This window comes from Sorex araneus, chromosome 2 (genome assembly GCF_027595985.1).
Source record: "Sorex araneus isolate mSorAra2 chromosome 2, mSorAra2.pri, whole genome shotgun sequence".
NCBI lineage: Eukaryota > Metazoa > Chordata > Mammalia > Eulipotyphla > Soricidae > Sorex > Sorex araneus.
The window spans coordinates 184,122,143-184,149,974 of NC_073303.1; the positions used below are offsets into that span (position 1 = coordinate 184,122,143).

At 34.7% G+C, this 27,832-nt stretch overlaps 1 pseudogene; it reads right to left on the bottom strand.

Moving 5' to 3' along the window:
• Nucleotides 1-118: 118 nt before the first annotated feature.
• LOC129401720 (poly(rC)-binding protein 2-like) lies at nucleotides 119-26,074 on the bottom strand (annotated as a pseudogene).
• Between the last annotated feature and the right edge of the window lie 1,758 nt (nucleotides 26,075-27,832).

Consider the following 27,832-nt stretch of genomic DNA (forward strand, 5'->3'; position numbering starts at 1 on the left):
GTCAGGATTCTTTTTCTGCTACTAAGAAAGGAATGAAAATCTTTCATTAAATATCAAGGGTGGGTGATTACGTTTGTAAAAACTGAAAATTTGCACACTATCAGGAATCACTGACTGTTCAGAAACTATGAAGATATATCATGTGCGTTGTTAAACAGCACGAGTTATGGATGAGTCTGCATTGTTCTAGGTTGTGCATGACACTCGCCTCCAAGGAAAGCTGACCTTGACTAGATAGGTAGTGAGCCAGGCTAATGCTGGCAGCAGATCCAGTGATGGTAACTTTTCTCTAAGTAGATCCTTCCTCTGGATTCATAATTTTGATTTGTGCCCCAGAGATCTAAGAGATCTCATTGATTTTGGTGCCTTGATGCCCAATTAAGGCACCAAACCGTAGCACTGTAGCACTGTATCACTGTCGCCCCTGTTGTTCATCGATTTGCTCGAGCAGACACCAGTAATGTCTTCATTGTGAGACTTGTTACTGTTTTTGGCATATTGAATATGCCACAGGTAGCTTGCCAGGCTCTGCCAAGGATACTCTCAGTATACTCTCAGGATACTCTCAGTAGCTTGCCGGAATCTCTGAGAGAGTTGGGGGAATCAAACCTGGTCGGCCATGTGCAAGGCAAACAAACTCCCTACCTGCTGTGCTATCGCTCTAGCCTGATTGTACAGTCAATCAAATCATTCTGAATGCCAAATTCATGAGAAATAGTCTGAGCAGATGCATCCAAATCTGCACAATAGCGTTTCACCTTTGGTGAGCTGTATTAAATGTGTCTGCACCCTGCGTTGCTATGCATTATGGGAAACTGAGATGGTTACATTGCCGACTGGTGGAGCTTGGTTGAATCTGGCTGTGGAATGGCATGTTATCCTTGAATGATACAGGCCTCTAGAAGTGGTTCCTCCAGGTCATGGTTGAGGTACAAGAATGGGGTGGTGTAGGATTGTTGTGGAACCTGACCTGACCCTCTGCAAAGATGAGTGGAAAACTGGACAATTTGGGTGGGTGTGAGATGGTCACGCCCTTTGAGGGGACTCAGACAGGATCACCAACATGACTGTGCAAATACGTTTCACATACTCAATGATAAATGGAGGAATGCCAGCAGTAGTGATGACCAGCTCAGTTGAATTGGGAGCATATTGTCCATCACTTTGACCTGGGCACTCCTATTTCCTTATTTTGCAAAGCTTTTCCCAGTGAGAGACCCACAGTGAGGAGTGGGACTCACCAGCCTCAGGTGACTATGCATCTGCCCGCAGCTGCACTATTGGTTATAGAGCTGCTAATGCTCTGTCCACTTTGTCAATGATCATAGCAAAGGCTATGAAGATGACGTAAATCGGTCCAGCCAAGTGATTTTTTTTTTTACCCCCAGGATAATTCCCTTCTGAGATGTGCCACTCCCTTCCCTCTTCCTCTTCATAGAAAAGGCCATAGGTGGAAGATTAGCACCCTGCCCTCCCACATCCCACCTCCAAAAGTGGGCAGGGGAAGTGGAAGAGGAAGAGAGGTGGAAGAAGAAGAGAAAAAAAAGGAGGAAATATGCAGAAATATGCACTGTAGCACTATCGTCCATTTGTTCATGGATTTGCTCTAGTGGCACCAGTAACATCTCCATTGTGAGAATTGTTGTTACTGTTTTTTACATATCAAATACACCACAGGTAGCTTGCCAGGCTCTGCTGTGTGGGTGGGATACTCTTGGTAGCTTGCCAGGCTTTACGAAAAGGATGGAGGAATCAAAGCCTTGTTGGGTTGGCCACGTGCAAGGCAAACACCCCACCCACTGTGCTATTGCTCCAGTCAAGACAGAAATATAAATATACTAATGGGTATATCACTTGGAGTATGAGAAATTTTGCTTTGTTTTGTTTGGCGGCCATACTCAGGGGTGCTGAGAGTTTTTCCCTGGCTCTGGGCTCAGGGATGTCTCCTGTCACTGCTCACTGGACCACATGGCATGACAAGGATCAAACCAGGGCTGGCTGGCCAACAAGCTCCTAACCTGGTGTACTTTTGCTCTGGCCCCAGGGCATGGATATTTTTCTCTGAATGAGTATGAATGACTTTTTGAGGAGGGGCTATTGATAAAAGAAATAGAATTTGCATTTGTTTGTTTGGGGGCCACACAGTATTATGCTAAGTGATTATTCCTCTCTCTGTGTCTAGGGATTACTCTGACTGACCTCATGGGGTCCCAAGGGTTGAGCCTTGTTTAGATGCATGTGAGACAAGTGTCCTGGACTGTTCTATCTCTCCAATCTCAAGAGTGGTTTTCTTTTAGTTTTTAAACTGTTGAAACATAATTTGAACTCGGCAAAAATCCATTGAGAGAGGAGAGACTACAAAGATGAAATCATAATACCACAGTGAGAGGTTGGCCCATGTCTACTAATCTTATGTGGACAAGTTAAAAAAGAAAAATGCAACAAGTCTATTCACATCAGTAGAATATTAATGAAGAAGGAAAAGGGAATGACAATTGAGGAAACCCTAAAGTTCTATTTGACCCAAAAAGTTCCTGGAACTGTTGTCTTTAAAGACTGAGAAATGTTCCCAGAATTCTCTAGAGGGGTTTTTGAGAGATGATCAAAGGACAATATTGTCACCTAAATTATTGAATTTTAAAAAGACAGTATATGCGTGTAAACAAACATACATGCATTATTTATTTTATGAGGATCTTATTATATAGGGTACATGGAAATTCTGTTAGGGTTTTTAGTATGTTGACAAGACAAGGCAATACGATTAAAACAGGTAGTGGAAAAAATGTCATCAATATATAGAGCTGTGATATTATTTTGCAGAAATTTTTTTTCATAATTTTTGAAATAAGTTCATATACAACATTAAAATGTTTGTCCATATATATAAAATAAAATATCCTGCAGACTTACATTTTTCACATATTTTAGATCTCAAGTTGGCAATTGCCCTGGGATTCCTGGAAAATCAAAGTTTAATACTCAACATCATTGATATGACCTTGTGTTCCTGATAAATGGAAGCATTAGGGCTCTACCCAACAGGGTTGCATTTCCCACCTGCATTTTGACCAGTTTCCTTAATGACCTTGCCAGCTGATATAAATTGCTTTTGGAGGGAGCTCAGAGAAGTGTTAGAAAGCTTAAAGATTTTGCTTCAGGTTACAGTAGATGGCTTTTAATAGCAAAGAAAAAAAAGTGGCAATTTCTGACACATAAAAATACCTCTTTTGATTTTGACAGTAGATAACAAGCACTTCCCTTTTTTAATAGCAAGGAGAGGTGTTATTTATAAACTTACTAAATAAAATATGCTAACACAAATGATATCTGTTCTTTTGTGTGTTCCTTGTGACCTCTGTCTTGTCATTCTTACTTAGACTACTTCAACGTGTTGTCTGTTAATTTAAATATAGACTCAGTTCAGTTTACTTATGTCAAAAAAATTCTCAGCTTTACATATACCTATGTAAAAATATCACTTCTTTCTGTGAACATCATCAAAGGCAAAAAATTAAGTTCATTTTTTCTTAGATTTATAAATATACAAAATTCTATGATATTGCAAAGATATCCCATATTTTGTTGGGTAGTCTATTACCTTAAGTTTGAAAATATATAGTCAATTAAGTGAAAAAAATAAAAACATCCTCAGAAACAAAATGAAGTTCATTTGGAATTAACATCTTATGTTAATAACTGTATTTTATATTCACCAGAGCTAACATAATTAGCACAATCTGAAGCTGCTTCAGGTTTGTTTAATGTAGGACTGCATGAATTAATAAATATACACACTAAAGACATAAAATAATGCATAATTTTGTAAGTGTAGACTTCTCAGACATGTACACACACAAACCACTCATGCGAGGACTATTAATGTACTTGACAATGTGTGTCTTAGAGTTTTTCTGGTCTACACTGGGCGTTTGCCTTGCACTCGGCTGACCTGGGTTTCATTTCTCCATCCCTGTCGGAGAGCCCAGCAAGCTACCGAGAGTATCCAGCTTGCACGTCAGATCCTGGAAAGCTATTGAGAGCAAGCTACCCATGGCGTATTTGATATGCCAAAAACAGTTAACAACAAGTCTTACAATGGAGACATTACTGGTGCCTGCTCAAGACACAGAGTGCTATACAGACATTATTTGCTTAATAAGCATACATACTCCAGATATCATATATACTCTCTGATATGCTTTTTTTATTTTTAAATACTTTCTATATTTGAAAATGTCTGTTTTTACCACACTTACTTGCCAATATATTAATAATTTCTTACCCTTACTCTATCAATATTTAATCTCAAGAAAACTAAAGATGTGAAAACAAAAGCAACAGACTATAGTACTTAACTTGGATAACTGTGCATTTGTATTTAAAACAATTGGAAGAGCGAGCTAAAATATACAAAAACTATACTAACATTCACACATGCAACAATCAGACTATTAAGAATCATTTGGGAAACATCAGGAGTAATTTTAAGTTGAAGAAAACAGTTGCAACAACAAATTGCTTTTGGGAGCAGTTCAGGAAAATTTACCTTATTCTAGTCTAACATGTCATCTGGCAAAATGCTTCCCTTTGGAATTTCCTGGCACACTTTTATTTCATGCTGATTCTGTAAGGATATTCTAACACTCAACTCAAACAAGTTTGGAACATATAATTATGTTGAATTTTTTTTCTATCCAAAGCATACAAAGTATCACTAAGGAACATCAAGTTGAGGCATCAATATAAAATTCTGTTCACTCAAACTCCAATTGGTCGATACATTCATTTCTGTTTCTAGACCTAAACAGACTGAGACTTTTGCAGTAAAAATTCAATTTTACCTATCAATCATTGTGGCAAAGGCTATGACCAAAATTATGGCTCCAGAAACCACTTTCAATGTAAGTCAAATATTTGGTTGCTATGACTAAGATATAATATAGCTAGAAAATTATAAATGGCTTTTGTTTGTATGATGCATGAACAGGTAGGCAGTATCATAAAACTGTCTATGTCAGATGTTTATATATTTCTGTTTCTACAAACATTAATTCACACTTCCTCAAAAAGTTTTGCTAACAGAAAAATAACTGATGAAAGGACTGATTTTGTCATAACTTTTTTCCTTACCCCTTCTGTTAGAACACAAATGTGGGTTGATATTTCTACCTTTTCCAAACCTGTGATTTGTGTAAAAATACTTGCAAAAGATAGACCAAACATTATAAGGAAGATGCCTTAATGAATTGGAGCATAATTTTGATAGATAATTTATACCAAATCGTTTGATATTCACGTACAAATTTTATTATTAAATTACACTATAAGTAAGTCAAAGTATGTATTGGGAAGGGTGTTTTCAAGACTGCTGGAGATCATTTATCTTATTTTATAGTTTCACAGAAATGCAACCTTACTCATTAGGTGTAACCTACTTCAGAAACATGGTCTAGATTAATATTTCAAAATTAATATTTCAACATATTGAACTATAAACCTGCATTCTTATCATTCTTCTGTCCTTTACATCAAGATTCCTTTCCAATGAGAGCTTGGTTTTGCAATGATCACTTCAACAAAATTGCATGAAAAAAAAATGTGTATTTTTCATGCTATATTGACTCAGGATCAAAACACTTCCATCTAACCATGCCATTAAAAAATCAATTCACTTGCCAATATTTGGCCAATTTTTGATCATTCTTCAGCAATGATGAGACAGATATTTCTAACTCCATTTAGTCAGAGAAAAAAAGTTCAATAATAATAATAATGTTGTATAGAGGGGTGTCAGAGCTGTTGCCATTGATATATTTATATGGCAATATCAAAAGAACCATATGTTCCTCTTTGTCAGTGATCAGACCAATTCTTCCCAGTTTAGTACTTCTTGTATCTTCACTAAAAAGAAATTATGAAGGGGCCACGCATGTTGGTTCTCTCTCTCTCTCTCCTGCCGCCTGCATTCGGTAGTCTCATACCACTTCCCGCACCCAGGGGAGGTAGATGGTGATAGGCAGGTGAAGGAAGGAACGAGTACCAGACTTGTTGGAGTCAGTTGCAGTTTATCCTATTTCCATTTTCATTCCCCTTTGATTCTCCTCCTGCTTCTTTCTCTCACCTCTGGATTCCCCACCTCACTCTTACAGCCTAATTAAATCTCAAATCATGAGCAGTTGGGACTTACACATAGGTGTGGTCACAATCAATAGGGGTAAAGTCTTTCCCTCAGGGGATGTTTCTTCTAGGACAGGTACTCATTCAGCAGGACCACTCCCAAGACTGAAATTCCAACTATGGGTGTATTCCTTTTCTCCTTAGTCCAACTAGCATATAAACATTCACAATAATAATCATTTTGTATAGATAAGTAAGAGCTACATTAAGCTTATAGAATTGCATTCTAGTGTCAGGCTGGAGCTATAGCACAGTGGGTAGGGCATTTACCTTACACATGGTTGACCCGGGTTTGATTCCTCCATCCCTCTCGGAAAGCCTGGCAAGCTACTGAGAGTATCCCGCCTGCACAGCAGAGCCTGGCAAGCTACCTGTGGCCTATTGATTTGCTAAAATCAATAACAAGTCTCACAATGGAGACATTACTGGTGCCTGCTCGAGTGAATCGATGAACAACAGGAGGACAGTGCTACAGTGCTGCATTATTTTTCTATTCTGTTATAATATAGTTGTACTTTTCACTTCTTTATACTTATGAAAATAATTACATTGGATTGTACCTAAATAAGGTATGTACAAATTGCGGTAAGTCCACTTCAAATATATATGTGACTACACATAAAATGTAAAGCATTCACATCAAGAGAAGTTTATTGAGTACTTAATATTTCTAGGAACTTTTTGATTTGAAGAAGATGTTAAGCGGACCCTACCTTCTAGAAAAAGAGAAGCAGTGACTTACTGTAATGGTGAAACATCAAGTCACATCTTAGGGTAGAAGAAAGGATAAGCTACACCTGCTTTCCTGAAGAAATGCTATTTCAGATGGCATCTCCAGGATAGGAAGTAACTTACAACAACTAAATGAGAAACTTGAAGAACTGAGAATAACATAAGAGAGGGTAGTAGGAAACTTTGTAGCTAAATTGAGAGCATACAATAGAATAAGAACAAAGTTTAACTTGCTCAAAAAGAAATAAAAAGAAAATGCAAGTTTTAGCATAGGATGCTGGCTTCTCATCAAAGCATGCTTATTTCTCTCCAAAGACATACATTATGATTATATACCCAATCTGCCTTATAATTTATGTGTGGTCATGTCATCCAGTACTATCTAGTGGAAATTGAAATGGATTCCCAAATCACTCATTGTATAGAATGTATACAAATTTTCTAAGCTAGATTCTGACTTTTGATTATCTCCCATTTTCCCCCATTTTATAGGAAGGTTTTTATAAATATGAATATTGGGATTAAAAATTCAAATGGCTACAGTTATTCTCTATTGCACCCCATTTTTAAGGCTACTTGAAGTTTACAATGTCTGTATTTCAAAATTAATTTACACTTTCTACTCATAATACTGGTGTTAATTTATTAGAAATCTATCTTTCTTATTAGATCATAAACTCTGTGGGAAGATATTGTGACTTTTTCTTGATTATTTTATACCATTTAATTTTCTTCTACCTAGTGAGTGGTATACATATATCTATAGATATTTCATTATTCTAAACTATTTAATAAACTAGCCAATTGAAAATATTATTGCTCATAAGATTATGTGAAACTTTACATATTCACTTAGATACTTACCTTTAGTTTCATACTTAAATCTTTATTTAAATAGGTGCGCTATATGTATTTAATAGGTAGATATCACTATATCACTGCATCACTGTCATCCTGTTTTTCATGGATTTTCTCAAGCAGGCACCAGTAATGTCTCCATTCGTCCTAGCCCTGAGATTTTAGCAGCCTCTCTTTACTTGTCCTTCCTAACGGTGCCGGATTGGAGGCTCTTTCAGGGTCAACGGAATGAGACCCATCTTTGTTACTGTTTTTGGCATACCAAATGTGCCACGGGGAGCTTGCCAGGCTTTGCTGTGCAGGCAGGATACTCTCGGTAGCTTGTCGAGTTTTCTGAGAGGAAGAACTAGATAGTAAGAGGTCACTCGGCCAAGAATGTGGCCACATTCTTCCTGGAGCATTGTTTTATAGTCTCTGGATCTTGGCTGTTGATTGGATATAATTAGATACATATTTATTTAGATACATATTTATTTAGATACATTTTATTTAGACACATATTTATTTAAATATATTATTTAAATATGTAGTTTAGAAGCAGTACATATGCCATTTTGAAAAATATCCTGAAACAGTTTTAATTGTACATAAAATTATTTTCCCTTGAAGTTTATTATTCTCTTACTGGCACAATTATTCCAAAATGTTAATCAAAAGCAGATTACGATTAACCAGGAATCTACACAAAGTTGTGTGTGTAGAATATAAGAAAATAGTTGAAGTATGAAACAAAAATTAAACTAAATTCTGGGTAAGAACAATCGGTAATTCATTAAACTTTGCTGTCATTTAGTATCTATGTTTATGAAATACTCAGCTGGGTTCTGCTATATTTGTAATGTATTTGATAAAATAATACTCTGAAATTGTTTCATAAACCTAAAAATATTATTCAAATACCTTATCATTGGACTGGTGCGATAGCACAGTGGGTAGGCATTTGCCTTGCATGCATCTGACCAGGTTTTGATTCCTCCATCCCTCTCAGAGAGCCTGGCAAGCTACAGAGAGCATCCCACCCACACAGCAGAGCCTGGCAAGCTACCCGTGGCGTATTCGATATGCCAAAAACAGTAACAACAACAAGTCTCACAATGGAGATGTTACTGGTGCCCCCTTGTGCAAATTGATAAGCAAAGGGAAAACAGTGCTACAGTGCTACCTTATCGTTAATTATATTTAGGCATGCAAAAAGTTTTGTGATATTATTTTTAAATCAGCTTTTGTTCTTAAAAGTAAGTCTAAGAGGGAAAATACTCAGATCATTAATTAAAATCTGAATTAATATAACAATCAATTGTGTTGAATGAAATCTTTTATTAGTCCTTTTTTAAAAAATTGCATTTTAGACTTTTGTTTCCTCTTGTTATAGTCTTACACAGTCTCATATATTTTTCCCTTAGACCTAACATCTAATTGTCATTTTTATTCTCTACTTTATAATACCTGTCATTGGATAATGGAAGAATCAATCAAATGCTTTCTTTCCCCCCTTCATGTCCCTGCAGCAACAGAACTTTATTATTTTTACTCCAGTGACACTGAGAAGCTTGAATCAATATTGACAAAACATCAGGCCTTTTTGAAAAACCTAGCTATGATAGTACTCAAAGCTTAACCATTTCAGATCTTTTATGGACAGGGAAACTCAAAATTTATTTTCCTCACAAACACATGAAATTTAATCCTTTGGAAGATCGTTCATTTGTATTTGAAATGCTGTCATGATAATTGACTTCTAAGGCTTGAATTTTTCTCCATATATGAGAGAAAACCAAAACCTAAGTAAGGAAAATTTATATAATTATGTTTTGAAGATCTCTATTTCTTGTAAAGGGAAAACAGAGTGTAGGAGCAATATGATATTGTTCCTTCTAGTGATAGAAAAATTGAGCTCCTAATTGAAATACTAGAAAAAAAATCCTTGCAGATAAATGTATACTTAAACAATTCAATAAGTAGTTTAAATAAATAATAAATAAATACTTTGTTTTGGTTTATCATAGATTTGATCATTAGAAAAGTATTTCATATAGTCATATCAAACTCTTCCTATTGATATAGTTCTAATATTATTCTTCCTGTTATAAACGTTTAAGTAATATGACAGATAATTAAATGCCCTCTCTTATGTAGACCTTGCATTGTTTATTGTAGAATATCATGTATAGGTTTCTATATATTTTTCTATAATTTCAATAGAATTCCTCAATTTTCTGCTTTGGGGTAGGTGGATATGATGTAGGCAGGTAGACAGGTAAGGGCCCTCATGGGAATGGAATTCTTAGGGAGTAGTAAAGCTAATTAGTCCTAAGGCCATTAGAATCCACTTGTGAGCACAGGAACTAAGGCCTGATAAGAGTATTAGAGTATTCTATCTATATTAATTTCTGTAGAAATAAACTAGACATCCTCCTCTCAAAATGAATTCACTGAAATAAATTTGCATCTATACCATTATTAGCTTGAATTTTGCTTAGGAGAAACTTTGCATAAAAAATAAGCAAAACAATTCAATCACATGGTATGATAAGTTTCTACAATTCATATTATTTTGAACTCAGTTTATAATATTTACGCAACAGAAAGTGTGTGGAAGTAAAATGGATCAGAGGTTATTTTTTTTCAAAAAGCTCAATAGTACTAGAAAATAATAAATGTATAAAACCTCCATACTCCATCTAGAACAATGAAACTTTCTGAATGGAAAAACAGATTTATGTTTTTAAAATTAATAAAAGGCAAAAACTAAGTTTTCACAGTTTTCATATACCTGAACTATGGGTAGAAAATGTTTATAAAAATATGGAATATTTAATCAAATCTACTGTGATTATCAGTAGCATATATCTTTTTGGAAACAGATAATATTTTGAAATCATGATTGATTTATGAAAACCATAGAAATAAAATAACATGTTGGACTTTGTTGTCAAGCAGTTCATTTAGGAAAACAATAATTTCATGAGGAATTACAATTTATGAAATTGAGAATGTTTAAAAAATATACATGAAATCAATAATTATGTTGAATATAAAATGGATATCTTTAAGGATTTGCTTTTGCATTTAATTCCTGCTCTTCTAGTGCACTTTCTTTATGTTCATCTTCTGACCTGATTAGCATCATTGTAATGACATTTATTTTAAAATGAAACAAAAAAAACCCATAAACTTTGTTTTTGAAGCACAAGATGGGGCGATAATTTATTATTAATATTAATATAATTTCATAATTAAACTCCTAAACAAAGATTGTTTTAACAGTAAACTCTCTAAGAGCTTGAGAGATGATGTAGCATGTTAGGCACTTGCCTTGGATGTGGATGACCACTGTTTAATCCCTTGCACCACATATAGTCCCCTGAGTCCTTCCTGAAATAATCGCTGAGCATAGAGCCAGGAGTCAGCTTGAGAATAGCCTATTATTACACAAAACAGCAGCAACAAACAACCCCCCCAAAACTATCTAAAACTTACTTCCAACAAAAAATATAGGATTCAATCATTTATTTTCTGGCATATGTAATAAAGTTAAGATTGATTTTTTAAAACCTTATTCATATTCAAAAACAGTATTTTACTATACTAGTTTATTGTAGCTATGATGAAAAATAATTATTATTCTAAATATAAATATGTGGTTTATATTTATAATTTGTAAAGCTTTAAAGGTCTTATACTATTTTTCATTTAGATAATTTTAAACTATATCTGAAATTTTTTGTCTACTGTTGTCTGAAACATTTGTTTAGAGAAACTATTAATGCTTTATATCATATCCAAATGGCTTTGCTTATGACCGACAGATTAGTCTTTATAAATTTTGAAGCTGTCATTTCTCATCTCAATTATCTGCAATCAGTCTGACTTTTCTATTATGTAAAGCTCAAAATAAAATTATCTTAAAACTGATTTACCTTTGTGATGTGCTTTGAACATTTTTATACCAGGAACTGCTTTTTTTGAGAAGCAAAATAATAACTTAAAGGATATCAATAAATTATTTCACCAATATATTGAGAAGTTTAATATTGAGGAAATGTGAGCTGAGGCATCATAAAATGAAATGAATGGTCATCTATTCTAAAAGTCTGGTTATAAGAATTGCAAACTTTGATCTATTTGAAAATGTGTTTTCATATCCAGTAATCTTACAGTTATAAATGATTAAATAAATGCCTTCCATCTCTTCAACTCCAAGATGAAAACTACTGACAATAAAAGGGTCGTTGCAACTTTGGTCCGCTTAAAGCTGGCTATATTTTTCCAACTGTAGTGAGACACAAATTTAAGATTGGCTCATTTCTCAGAGATAAAAGAGATTTGAACTTAGCTTGTGGCTTTCCCATATCAGAAACAGAGATTGGAAAACTTTTCAGGGGATAAGGAACATCATGGTGTCATAAGCCCAATTCTAGTTGGACAAAAAAATAGAGGAAAACCCTACCCATTGTTGCATAGTAGGTAAATAAAAGGGAAGGTGGGAAAATTAATTGTTTGTTGTAAGAATGTATTGGTTTTTCCTTAATAGTAATGTGGAAGAAAAATACAGATGTACTTTAAGGATGCCAAAGATGTTTAAAATTGATAATTTTCTGTCTTGATAATTGTCTGAGTTTTGGAAGAGACATAATGAAGCTTATAGTGTCACATTCAGCTTAGAGACAATGCATACTATGTGGCTTCAGACAATCACCAACCAAGCAATTAAATGATTCTTTGGGAACACACAAGGTTCTGAGAGAGTATGTGATTGGTTGGTGTTATTCAAAATCCCAGTTCAAGATTGGGGAAGGGTCACATATGAGCAAAGCAAGTCCAGGGACAAAGTTCATAGTTGTGATGCCGGACAAAAAACTTCAGCTCTGTCACTACAAGGCTAGAGAAATTTAATTTCATCGTGTATAATTTCAGTGCAGAAATAAATCATGAGCACTTACTAAATTTGTAGGTAAGACTCATCCATCAGGCTCTTTAAGGCACCAAATCTAGGCAGATAGCCTTGGAGGCAATGAGGAAGTAGAAATGGGGCACATGATTCAGAGCATAAGAAATAATTACAAGGAAACATTTTACATAGAAGGAATGTAAATGTGATTACACAGAACTATAAATTCTACTCTTCTCCTGAATGAACAACAAAGTTCATTCAGGAGAAGAGCATCTCAGAAAATAATCTTTCTTTACATAATCGCATTGTATTAACACTATCATTTATTATATAGTACAGATATTTGTCCTTGCCTTTGCTGACGTAACCACTGCAAACTAATTTAAGATAGCAAAAATTTATATATAGCAATTCTGTATTCAGAGATTTCTTTTGATATTTTCTGTGATTATTTCAAAATAGGATTTATCAGGAACACGATTCAGTCCATAACATGTATGTTACTGTAATCAATATAAATACATTTGCATCTTGTACTTTTCACTTGTCACTTGTAGTCCCATTGATCTTCAATTTGCTTGAGCGGGTGCCAGTAACATCTCCATTTGTCCTGTCTCAAGCTAGTGTAGCCAATGATACCTGCTCGCTCCAGGAACAGAAAGAGCCTCAAATCCTTCACTCAGAGATTTGATGAAAAAATCTGACCATCTAGTTGGTGGGCAGCCATGTGGTCTTCTGACATTCCGTGGAATTCAGTCTGTAACAGCTCTAATCCAACGGTCATCTTGGAATCGCATTACATGACCGGCCCATCTGATTTTCGATGCCTTGGCAAACGAGACAGCATCCCTGATTTTTGACTGTTGACGGAGGTCAGAACTCCGGATTTCTTCTCTCACTTGAGTGAGACATGATATTCCCATCATAGCTCTTTCTATTCCTCTTTGGGATACCCTAATAGCATTCTCATCCTGCTTGTGTAGGGCCCAGGTCTCTGAGGCATATGTTAGTGCAGGAAGAATGGTGGAATCGAAAAGATGTGCTGGGAGTCAGAGGTTCTTCGTTCTCTTAACCACATCTTTGACGTTCTTGAAGGCATTTCACGCTGCTCTCTTCCTCCTGCGCAGTTCTGGCACCAAGTCATTCCTCATGTTGATTTCTCAACCCAAGTACACATAGCTGCTGCATTTGGAGATGTTCATTCCATTGAGAGCAAATGGAGCTTCAGGGACCAGTTTGTTTTTTATGAATATCTTCTTGTTGAGATTCAGCTGCAATCCGCCTTTTCCACACTCGTATTCGATATGCCAACAATAGTAGCAACAATTGGCCTCATTTACCTGTCACCGAAAGAGCCCCCAATATGGCAGCGTTAAGAAATATGAGCAAAGAGAGGCTGAAAAAATCTTGGGGACGAACTAGACTGCCAAAACAAAAAAAGACTAAGATGATTGTCTTTACTTTCAACGCGTCAAAAGCATCCATCAAGGACCTGATGGTGCAAGCGCAGAAGATCAAGTACGACATCATTGGTCTGACCGAAACGAGGAGACATCAATCACATCACACCATTTTCAACACTGGAGAAGAATTTTTCCTCGGAACATGAGACAACAGAGGCATTGGTGGCATTGGCATCCTTGTCAACACGAACTTGCCATGAGCATCGATTCATTTGAAGGCCTAACAACCTGGATTGGACGATTACGCTTGAATTAATGTGGCTCACTGCCTGCAGTTTCTATCTTCATCCTCTACGCACCAACTTCCAACATTTACATCTAGTTAAAAATATTTATATATTTGACTCTTTCAGTACCTTTATATGTTTTTTTTTTTTGGTCACACCCAGTGATGCTCAGGGGTTACTCCTGGTTCTGCACTCAGAAATTACTTCTGGCGGTGCTTGGGGGACCATATGGGATGACAGGGATGGAACCCAGGTCGGTCGCATGCAAGGCAAACACCCTACTAGCTGAACTATTGCTCCAGCCTCATATATGTTGATATTTTTACCAATTTTACCTGCAAAAAATAATTTTGGCAAATCTCTTTAACATCTTTCAGTAAGTTCAAATGCGGTTTCAGAAAGACTCAACCTTAAAGAATATCTCAACAGGAGATATTCTGGAACAAAATCAGCAATAATTTTTCATTTGATAAATTCACTGAAAAGTGTTTGCTTTACATTTTTACTTGATCCATACCAAATCCCTAATCCTATTTTATCAAATGAGTATATCCAATCACAAAATCTGTATAGGAACCAGAGTGATAGTATAGCTAGGCGGACGTTTGGCTCATATGTCACCAACTCAGTTCTATCTTTAGCATTCCATAGAGTTCCCGGAACACTTCCAGGAGTAACTCCTGAGTGTTCCTAAGTGCAGAGACAGAAGTAATCCTTGAGCATTGCCAGGTGTGACCCAAAAAGCCAAAAGCAAAACAAAACAAAAACCCAAAACACAAGAAACAAAACAAAACAAAACAAAACAAAAACACAAAAGGAAAAACTCCCACCAAGCCTCCAAATCTGTATATTCTTAAAATCTGCTACTATAGTTCTTTCATCATTGTAACAATATACTTCCAGGTTGTTGGTGCTTTTCTCAAACCCCTTAGAGTACTCAAGATTCTTCTATTTTATAACTCAGTTCCAGTACTCTAATTCTGTTGAAAAGGTGCTCTCGCAGAGTTCTAGAAAAATAAAATAAAACGCTTTGTTTGGAGAGACCCCATCCCTCGCGGTGCTCAGGGCTTACTCCTGGCTCTGTGCGGAGAGATGACTCCTGGAATCACTTGGCAGACTGACCTTATTGTGGTGTAGGGGATGGAATCCATGTCAGCCATGTGCAAGGCCTGAGTTTGACGGCTGCACGATCTACTCAGCACCAACGAAAACATACCTACAATATGAAGTGCATGTGGGAACCCAGAGCTGGCAGTTACACAAAGAGAATCAGAATAAATTCTCAGCTCCTTGTGACCCTATCTCAATGTTGAAAAGTTAACATCTATGCTTTTATATTTTAAAAATTCTCATTAAATATCAACCGCACTGAATACCACTCGGTGAGATCTATACCTGCCGCCAAATAAATAAATAAATAAATAAATAAACCTCTGCGAACTCTTTCCCTGTATGCATTAACTAATCCACTGAAGTGGTGTTGAATCCACTCATACTAATTCGTCAGCACCCTTCCCTTCCTGAATAGGCTACATTTAACTTTACACATAGCTCTGTGATTTCCTTCTTTTTCATAATTTTAAAACCTTCTCTTAACTGAAGAGCATATCTCCATGTCTCCATTGCATTCTCTGTTATATTATGCTCTAATTAATTTTATCTGCCTAGTAAAAGTTGGTGTATATCATGTTGCAGCTAACAAAATGTCCTTAAAATATAGTGGTTGATAAATTATAACTAGAAAAAAGATCTTTTGAGTTTGTATGTTTGTGCTCTTTCAAAATATACATTTACAGTTCATTGTCTTCTTTTTTAATTGCTTGTTTAAATTGTTTTAAAGTTTAAAACATTTTTGATTAATTTGAACAAATGAATATTTGTATGTTATTTGAGCTTCCATGACTAGTTTAAGTGGCATTAAAAGTGATGATAATTTTCAATAAAATTAAGGTGCTATGTCATATTTTTTAAATCATTTTTCAAATTATAACTTGTCATTTTCACCTTACATTTTACTTTCACTGCCGCTTAGCTCATGAAAGCCTATCAGTTTTTATTATGTTAGATCTCATTTTATTTTGGATGCCTGAATAAGCAAGAATTTATTTTATATTATATATTTGTTTAATGATATTTATGCCTTAATAAAATTCTAAACTATATGTGATACACTGTATTAAAATACTTTTTGGTACCTGCTTATTCTTCCTTCAATTCCATAGGGATATATGTATATGTATATATAAGCATGTTTATTATTTTGAGGCAGTGCGTTTGACCTCAGAGATTAAGAAATCTTCAAATTAGAGAAGCTGGTAGAGCAACCATTCAATACTTCGGTTATTTTTAGTTCATGAAATTATATTGTTAGTGGTTTACCTGAGTGGCAATGTCTTCTTGTCTTTTAGTTTCTGACATGAAGTCAGTGTCATGTGATAAGTAGTCCCAAGTACGGGTAAATGGACAACAGAACTCTTTATCATAACTGCTAGAAATATAGCTTAGAATATGAGGCTCAGACAGTCCCAATTTGTTTGGTTACTTAAGCAAAGCACTAGGGAAGAACTTCTTGAGCAGGAAATAATGTAGTAGGTGCTAAGTCAAATCTCATACTTGGGCCACTGTTCTTAACTTAGTCTATAGACAGTACATGCTCTTTATTCTGTTTTTCATTTACTATATCTTATATCATATATATATATGTATATATATATATATATATGTCCTCATACAATTTCTAGAGTTTACAAGTTTATTTTTCATATTTTTGACAGAAAATGGTTGTCTATATTTTCTTAAATTTATTTATTTTATTGAATCACCATGTGGAAAGTTACGAAGCTTTAAGGCTTATGCCTCAGTTATACAATGCTTGAACACCCGTCCCTTCACCAGTGCCCATATTCATTCTCATCAGTGAAAACTTATTATCAAATATTTCCTTGTTAATAGAGCTGTATTCTTGGGGGATAAATTCCAACAAAAATAGTGAGTCTGTTTTGAAACTCTAACAACAATAGTGAGTTGTGTGTTGAAATCTGGAATGTAATCAAGGTAAAGAGAAAAGGAAGTGAAATTATCACTCACTCACGGGGTGGGGGGTTGGGGGGTGAGGTGTGGGATGTATACTGTTTTTTTTGTTTGTTTTGTTTTTGTTTTTTGTTTTGTTTTTATTGGTGGTGGAATATGGGCACTGGTGAAGGGATGGGTGTTTGAGCATTGTATAACTGAGATATAAGCCTGAGAACTTTGTAACTTTCCACTTGGTGACTCAATAAAATAAATTTAAAAAAATACTGTCAACAAGTAGCTCTCATTTATTCCTTCACAACACAGGCATTGGTTCTAGAGACTGAAGTACAAAGATAACCGAGGTTTGATTTTCATCTTCCCTCCACACCAACAAAAGGTTCAGACTATAAGTATTTTAAGGACTTTGTATGTTATTTATGGAAGTTTGTACATGTTGATTCTGAATTCTCTAACTCTAGAGACCAGTTATCCAGTTATAAAATATAAGCCTGAAAACATGAATAAAATAATTTATCTTAAAATTAAAAATTATGTTTTCCTAAATTAAATTGAAGTTTTGTGTTGCATTAGATTACATACAATAAAATGTGGAGTTGTTAATGTATATTTCTTAATTTTACTCACTAATGTACTCAATTAGTAGCAATCACCTACGACCCCAGAAATAAATTTTCATGTTTTTGTAAAATGACAATTTAATCCAAGGTCAAGAAATTGCTCTACAATTGGTAGCCTTTAAATGTTAATTTTAAAAGAATGCTACATCAATTGATTTTCTTAATAATAAAATCTGCATCTACTTATTAAGATATTAGCTATATTCAGTGAATTGAAATTATCTTCTCCATCTTCTATTTGAATAAATTATCAATTTATTTAAAATATATTCAAAGACCATACCATTGTTCATTCTTAATCTGTGAATATTTCTTACAATTTCACTAATTTATTTGATGAATATAACTTTCACTCATGAGTTTTTTAAACAGAAAACCAGTCTAGATTAAAAATATTCCAAAGTATGTTAGTATCTTTTTTTTAAGTATATAATTTTTGTAAGAAATTTAATTTAGATTCAAATTTTGGAAGGAGTAGATTGCAATTACTGTTAAAATAAAACCATCATCTAGGGAGCCTAGAAAAAATGAATATAAATGATTTTTAAGTCTAGAAGGAGATATAAAATATCATGAGTAATAGGGAAAGTTTGATAACACATTTCTTAATTTCCACTAGGAATTTTTACCTTTCATCTCCATATAAGAACATATACTTGAGTGAGAGAGGTAGTTAATGTATGGAGTCCAGATTTGATTCTTAAAATTACATACTTACCTTAAAACTCAGGAAGTACTTAAAGAGTAGTTAGCAGGGCGTGCTTAGAGTCTTTGCATTGCTCCTGGCTTTAGTTAAAACACAAAGAGAAAAAAGTACTTATGAATTTATTACCACGTTGATTGTAGCAGGTATTGAAACTTAAATATACTCACATATGTGCATTTGTTTATATAGGAAATGCATACTGAAAGTTTTTCTGAGTTTTTTATATATATACATATATATAGTGACATAATATTAAATTTTATTTACTTTTTGTTTTGGGGGCCACAGCCAGTATTTCTCAGGACTTATTCCAGATTTAAGCTCAGTGATTACTCCTGGTGGGGCTTAAAGAGGACTACATGTTTGATCATTGTGGGATTGTAACCCAAACATGAAAGCTTATAACTATCGCACGATGATTCAATAAAATTAAAAAAAAAAAATTAAAAGAGGACTACTGGGGTACCTGCGATTGAACCCAGGTCTGCCGCATGCAGAGCAAGCAGTCTACCTGCTATACTGGATCTCAGGCCTCTTGACAATTCATTTGGTTAGAATTTATTCTTACACTAATTTTTTCAGATACTTCATACATATTTCAACCATTTTCTTCCTAAAGTGGACTGTTTTAAAAGCAAATCAAACCTGAGCTTAGAAATTAATATCAAGAAAGTACAAGAATTTTTTTTTTTATGAAAAACACATGGATGTGTTCAAGTTGTATGATATTTTTGTGAAAACTCGTTACAGCATCACGCTAGCTTCTTTCATTACTGTGTGTATTATGTGCAAGTTTTATGTAGAAAATAAACTCTTGTATGTGGTTTCAGCATGCAAAAGTTTCTTTTAGTATCCACCACGATGTATTGTCCTGTTAGTTTTAAAGCTAGTCACTTTATTACTATTGTATTTTTAAAATTTTTTTTTATTTGTAGCCCTGTCCCAGCAGTGCTTAGGGCTAACTTCTGGATATGTACTCAGGGATCACGTTTCAAGGTTCTCATGCGAACATACAGGATGCTTGGTAATGGTTTAGAGTATCGAACGAAGTCCTAGGAAAGTAACCTGAGATTCTCTGAAAAATTTTACCTGGGGGAGTAAGCACATGCAAGTCCCCTGAGCACTGCTATGGGCAATCCGAACACTAAACCAAAAGTATATCCTAAGCAAAATTAGGTATGTTCCAAAATTCCCCGCAACAACAAAACTATCACCTATAATGGTGCCTTTCTTCTCGAAATGCTTCCTCTGAGTCTTATCCCTAGATTTCTATGTTTACATTGTTTTTCTGCTACAAAATATCTTGAAGGAGATGACGATCAATAGAAAAGTTTGCTGTTAAATTTCCTCTCAGCTATAGACATGCATTCTAAATCTCTATGTTCTTTAAAATATCAATAACCCTGTTTGTAAATATTATTTGAACAGTTTACAGCACATGCCTGCGTCCCTTCACTGCTGTCCCTGGAACCTTTCTCAGGCCCGTCTATCCTCAGTGCTATCACCAGAATTCAAGAGTTTGTTTTTGTTGGATATTGTCTTTTCACATGCTTTGTTTAGTTGCCAAGTCTAAGTGAAATCATCTGGCAAATGTCTTATCTTTCTGACCTATTTTTCTTAGCATAAACCCCTTGAGTTTCATCTATGTTGTGGCACAATGGAAGATTTCATTTTTTTTCACTTCTTTTATAAATTTATTTTTTAAATGGAATCACAGTGAGATACACAGTTACAAAGTTGTTCTTGATTGGGTTTCAGTCATAGGACATTCCAACACTCATCTTCCTTTCACCATTGTACGTTTCCCACCACCATTGTTTCACTTTTATTATAGTGAAATATGTATTCATATATAACCACTATAATATATATATGTATATTGTAATTAAGAGCATAAATAGAAATGATCCACTTTTGACATAACTACAAATGTGGGGTCTTGGCGCTGTTTGTAGGCATGTCAAGAACACACACACACACGTGCCAAAAGATGGTTGGCCCCCGTGCTTGCGTTCCTGCATTCATGTGCACAGTTGTCTGACACAGCCCTCTATTGCCACCACTGTTATTCACAGAGTTCATGCCACTTATTGGCAAGGAGCAATGCACAGAGACTGAAGAGAGGTTGACAATGAGCCACCTTTGTTTTGCTGAAATATGTCATTAGTCACACTGCACTGCACTGAAGTGACAGAGAGACAGCGAGAGAGAGAGAGAGACATGGAGAGAGAGAAACAGAGACTATCTGTAGTGCAAACAAACATGACATAACTGTCCATGGCTCCATGGTGTGTGTGCGTGTGTGTGTGTGTGTGTGTGTGTGTATTTGCGTGTGAAGTAAAACAGTTGTTATTGCTATTTGGGCCACACTCAGTGGTGCTCTGCACTCAAGAGTCACTCCTGGCTGGCTCAGGGCACCCTATGAGACACGGGATGGGACCATATCAGATATGGAGGGTTGAGGCTTGGTTGGCCTTGTGCAGGGACAGCGGTCCAGCCACTGTGCTATCTCTCTATCCCAAGCCAACTAGTGCTTATTAAAAGCAATTTACGGTGAGAGATGAAAGAGGAGAGAAAGAAAGGAATATGAATTCAAGAGGGAATCAGACTTCTCCAGATTAGAAAATGCCAACGGCTCTTTGTATGCTCTTCCAGCTCACCTCAGTCTATGAAAGTCCTCCCTAGATGAGAACCAAGGCCAAGGATCTGGCATAAAAAGAATTTCTTTATTCACTCATCTGTATATATGTATTATTTTGTTGTGTCAGTGACAATCCAGGACTACAAATAAGTTCATCAGTTACTCCATTTTAAAACAAATCCATAGCCCAGAATAATTTATTTAATATTTACTTTTTAAAAATAACAACATGGGGCTGGAGCGATAGCACAGCAGGTAGGGCGTTTGCCTTGCATGTGGCCAATTCAAGTTCGATTCCCAGCTTCCCATATGGTCCCCTGAGCACTGCCAGGCGTAACTCCTGAGTGCAAAGCCAGGACTAACCCTTGTGCATTGCCAGGTGTGACCCAAACAGCAAAATAAATAAATAAATAAATAAATAAAAACAAAAAAAAAGTTAACATTTCATATAATTACTATTAGAATCCAATTCTTCTGGTTGAGTATTTTTCTTATTTTCTTGAAAGAAAGAAAGAAAGAAAGAAAGAAAGAAAGAAAGAAAGAAAGAAAGAAAGAAAGAAAGAAAGAAAGAAAGAAAGAAAGAAAGAAAGAAAAGGAAGAAAGAAAGAAAGAAAGAAAGAAAAGGAAGAAAGGAAGAAGAAAAGGAAGGAAGGAAGAAAGGAAGGAACAGAAAATTTAACAAAAGCTTTTCTGGCTTTCAGGAGCCCTGGAGAAAATTACTCTGATAAACACCAGTGATTGTTGCATTTAGATAGATGGGTGGTTTCAGGAAAGCAGGCAGAAGTTGCTAGCGAGAGTGCATTGCTCTGTGCAGTGAACTAGTGAACGCTAAAACCTTACTCAAATACATTCCATTAGCCTCATAACATGTATATCTCTATTGCCATCACTATATTTAACTTATTTTTTTCATTGTAGTTTAAGTGTCCTAGTTACAATAGGGATAATGCTTGTTTTTTTAATGAAGAGAAATAGTTTTATGTCAAGAGATGTGAGAGGTGGAAAAGGGCTGGGAGATAGATAGATAGATAGATAGATAGATAGATAGATAGATAGATAGATAGATAGATAGAGAAATATGGGTTTTGAAAGGAAGTCATATACTTTCTCCAGACTATCTTGATGTAGATTTCTATTTAATATAAGTCCAGAGCTTATGAGTACAGCTTATATGAGTACAGCTTATAGGGCGCTTGCCTTGCTCTTGGCTTGCTTATCCATGTTGGATTCTAAGCATCCTGTATGATTCCGAATCTCCACTGCCAGAAGTGATCCCTGAGCACAGAGCCAGGGATAAGCCAGAAATAAACACCACTAAGTACAGTTCTGAAACATAAAATAAAAACAAAAAGTTACTCTGAGTATTCTTGTCACAAGGAAAGCATGAACTCTTGACAGCCCTGCTATATCTATATATCTATATCATCTATATCTATATCTATATACACATATGCATATATACATATATACACACATATACATATATGTGTGTATATGTGAATATATATACATATGTGTATATATGGACTGGAGCAATAGCACAGCATGTAGGGCGTTTACCTTGCACATGGCCGACCCTGGTTCAATTCCTCTGTCCTTCTCAGAGAGAACCCCGCAAGCTACCGAGAGTATCCCACCCACAGGACAGAGCCTCGCAAGCTACCCATGGCATACTCGATATGCCAAAAGCAGTAACAAGTCCCACAATGGAGACAATACTAGTTACTGGTGCCTGCTCAGGCAAATCAATGAACAACGGGACGACAGTGCTACAGTTAAATATATATATATATATATATATATATACATATATGTATATATGTGTGTGTGTGTGTGTGTGTGTGTGTGTGTGTGTGTGTATGACTTAAGTTCTCCTGCAATTTCTTTTTGGAAGGAAGGGTCCATCCTTCTCTGGGTGGTGCCTCAATTTCTTCTTTATAATTTTGTTGCAAAGATTTATATATAAATATATATGTGTGTATATATAATTATTATACTTTCACTATATTTTAAGTAACTTAGACACGAGTTTCTTAATTATCTGTCCCCAAATCATGCCAAATTCTAGGAATTTATTGCTCTGAAAAAGTTTTACTTTCCGTCACTAAAATTTTTAAATTTTTAGAAAGAGTTTGAGGGCTTCAATTCACCTTTTATATTGTTGTCATGTTATTTTCCAATTTTTTTTCACTTAAACACAGAAGAGTCAGAACTTTCCCTAAACCTGTCAGCAAGAGTTTTTACTTCACTGATGCAGCTGTTCCATTTTGACATAAGACCTATTCAATTTTTGAAAGAGGTGTCACTCTCAGAAGTCAAAAATATAAAGGGAGATTTAACATCCCTGGTGTCATCATGCCAAAGAGTCACACATTCATTCTGATCAAGAAAGATATTTTCAGTTTGAAAGCAAAGCTTCCTTTTACTGGGAATATGGTTTTGTGGTAGTGAACACACCTCATAGTGTGAGGTCCTGGGTTTTCTATCTAAGAACCATTAAAAAAAATTAAAAAGCAATAACAACTAGAATTAAAATGTCTTATTTTTCAATTAAGATTTTGTGTGATTTTTTTATTAACTGTAATGTTTTACTATTAATCCAAAGAAAATGTTTCAATGATTATAGCAATAGTTTTCCAAATACATAAAAGACTGAAAAAGTTTTAAAATTGTTTACTAAGACGTCTACACTAAATTAAACACACTGGCTTAAGCTACATCTGAGGGAAGAATGAAATGGAATGGAGACTATAAAAATGCAGAAGCCAAGTATATCATGAGTGATTAATGATAATGGTGATATAGATAAGACTTTCGGTCATAAACACACAACTGAGCTTAGGAAATACAACAAAGGGTAATTAGATTAAACTGAGTTATAAACAATGAGCATGTAAAAAAGATACCAAAAATAACAGATTTTGATATGATACTTGTATTGCTGAAAGCATAAATTGTTGCCTAAATGGAAAGACTGCTATGATTTAAGTACTTTTGAAGCAGAAAACTCATTTAGTTATTTTATGAGATAAAGACACTCATTGTAAATCATCCCTACATTTGTATGAGGGCAAAATAAATTGCCATGATAAAATCAGGCTGATTTAAAGTACACTTCTTTAATAGCACTGGAAAAATTTAAAGTGTCTTGTGTCTTAGATCAAGGCTAAACCAAAATCTCTTTCACATAACATTATTTGTGCATAAACGCATGCATGGCACATGCGTGACGAGCAAAAACACACACAGACACACACAAACACAGAATTTAAATTTGAGCTCAAAATTTCTTTAAGTTCTTTGTAAAGAAAATTTGTATAATATATAAAATGTTACACATATTTTCAAATTATAATAAAGCAAATATGCATAAAAATGTTTACTGGCTTTGAAATGATTCAAGGACATGATTTTTTACCTGACATAAATATAAACATAACAGTTCCTCCTCAAAATAAAGTTTTCATATCCTTTTCCATAAACCAGTTTACCTGAGGAAACTTTTTGTTTTGTTCTGGGGTCACACCCCATAGTGCTCAGGGCTTACTCCTGACTTTATGCTCAGGGAACATTTCTTGCAATGCTCAAGGAATTACACGTGGTACTAGTGATTTGAAGCAAAATTGGCTAATGCAACTGCCTTATCTCCTGTACTGCTTCTCCAGCTTCTACTTTAGGAAATTTTAACTTAAATTCAGTAGTTAAGTTTGTATTTTAGCAAAATATTTCAAAGTTACAATGACAATTAAAACTATTTTTGAAACTTAAAGATTTAGAAAATAATCTAGACTTTATACCCATATTTTCTGAAGAATGAAATACTAAAAATCATCTCAGGATATTAGAAAAGTTTATATTTCTAAAATGAGTAATTCATTGTTTGAACCCTGCATTTGTAGTGAAATTAACTGTTATAATAGTAGAGTAAAGGTCAGTATAAACTGATTTGCAACAAAGCCTTAGACTAACGAATAACATGACTAGCAAATAAACATTTTTTTCTGAAGCTCGAATAGGACCAACTGTTTTGCCCTACTTTGGAATCATTGAAAAGGTCAAATGAAATGTTACTCAATGGAATAAATCTATGTTCTGTATTTATATATAAACCATTTCACATTTTATATTTTATCACAGCATATATTTTCTACTACTTTAGGTTAAATATATAAAATCGATTCATTTTTCTATGTATCTATAGGCACATATATATATATATATGCAATTGCATGAGTCATTTCATGTGCATTTTTATCAGTTCATCAACAGTCATAATTTGGTTTTGAACTTTGATATTCTGATAAAATTCAGGTTTTATAACATTATAATTTTCAATCATTGCACATGATTATATTTCTCAAAATTTAAATAAGTAGGGTTATATGTAATTTCACTTTATCAGAAGCTTCTATGCCTTTGAATTACTCTTTATCCTTAATCATCTCTTTTCCAACACCCAAGTGCACGGGCTTTGAAGGTTTGCATGTAAGCATTGCCTGTATCCCTGCCGTCCTGAGGGGGGTTGTGACAGCAGGACACCGAGGACAGCCCAGATGTTTCCTCCATTTCTGTTCTGTCTCAAGAGACAGTTCAGATACAGACTTTATATCCTTTAAATCTGTTCTAGCCAAATAAACTCACCTGCACACAACATCTGGTTGGTTATCTTGGTCTCTGAGGTCCCTCTAGTGCCATCTTTTCCATTCCTCCTTTTGCAATCCATGGGTTTGGAACAATTTCTAGTACTCGTTTTGCTTTACATTTTGAACTTATGTGACATCTCAGCATTTTCTATATGGTTTAATAATATGTTTCATTATGTTTACTGCACACATAGACTTCCAGGTTTTCCAGTTTTTTTTTTTTTCTTCTCAGACTATCAGAACTCTCTCCTTGTCACATACAAAGTATTAACAGAGCCAATTTGGTTTAACTGAATAGAATGCTAAGGGTTCTTTTTTTTCTGTTTTGTTTTTTGATTTTTTTGAGTCACACCCGATTATGCTCAGGGATTACTCCTGGCTCTACATTCAGGAATTACTGCTGGTGGTGCTCGAAGGACCACACGGGATACTGGGGATTGAACCCGGGTTGACTGCATGCAAGGCAAATGCCTACACGCTGGACTATAGCTCCAGTCCCTAGAATGCTGGTTTACACAAACATTGTTAAACAAACTTATGTAAAAATTACGATGCATAGTTTTATAATACAATGAAATAATGACACATATATGTCATTAACTGATATACTGTGAGTTTTTTTATTGTATCAATGAACATGATTTTAAGTGTAGTCATATAAGTTGCACTCTTTTTATTTAATTTCTTTTGATGCCCTGTTTCTTGATCAACCGGACTAGTAATTCAATACAAGAGCCCAAATGTCTTGACATTCAGGGTCTGTGGTACCAGAGATAACACAGGACAGTCTGGTATTTCTCAAGTAAGAGAATATAAGGTGTCAGTAATTGAGGCCACTTACATGCAAAGGAAGTAATTTAACCCTGTACTCTCTCCCTGACCCCTAAACTTGCATTTAGAGGGTCATCTTCTACAGTGTTTCTTTTATAATTTATATTTTGTAAATTTTATTTTCTTGAGAAATAAAGTGTGTAACTTTGAAAACTACACCTTCACATATATAATTGTAATAGTTACATAAGAAAAATAGCACATTGGGCTACAGAGTGCCAGGGATCAAAAATATTATTCAATAGTATCACTATATAATATTTAATACATGCATTAATCACTCCGTGCATTTAAAGTATCTTTTGTGCCTGTTATGGTAGAGTCTGGTAAGTTAAAATGTATATTGATTTGTACGCATAAAACACTATGCATATTTTCAGACTGAATTTGTATTAGAGAACTTGTTCACGGGGAATGCATTGCATTCTAGTTCTGCTATATTTGGATGGATGCATCTCTTCATTAATATCCAATAGGAAAATAAAAACACACTGCTACCACACAATAAGGTAATGAACAGCATAAATAGTTTATATAACTTCTGCTGTGCATCATCTAACCAATAACTATCCACAGAATATATGAAAATGTAATATTGCAGTTTTTAAAATAAATGTTTATATGAAGGCAATTATTTTCTGCTCTCATGTATTATGTGAATTTTTAGTGCTGTCATATTTCATTTTTGCTTGCTTTAATATTCAATAATAATTTTTTGGATTATTATTATTCCTTTTAACCATGACTTTTCTTGGTTGCTGCTTATTTTCATAGTGTGCTATAACCTTATTTGGAATTGTTATACTATTGGAAACCTTTTCATTTTTGAAATTAATTTTTATTGCTTTGGATACAATACTCATTATGTTATATTCTAAACAAACTGTGTTTAAAAGTTTTCATCAGTAACTCTACCAAAAATAGCACTGTCATAGTACTGTCATCGTGTTCTTCATCAATTTGCTTGAGCGGGCACCAGTAACTTTTCCATTGTGAGACTTTTTGTT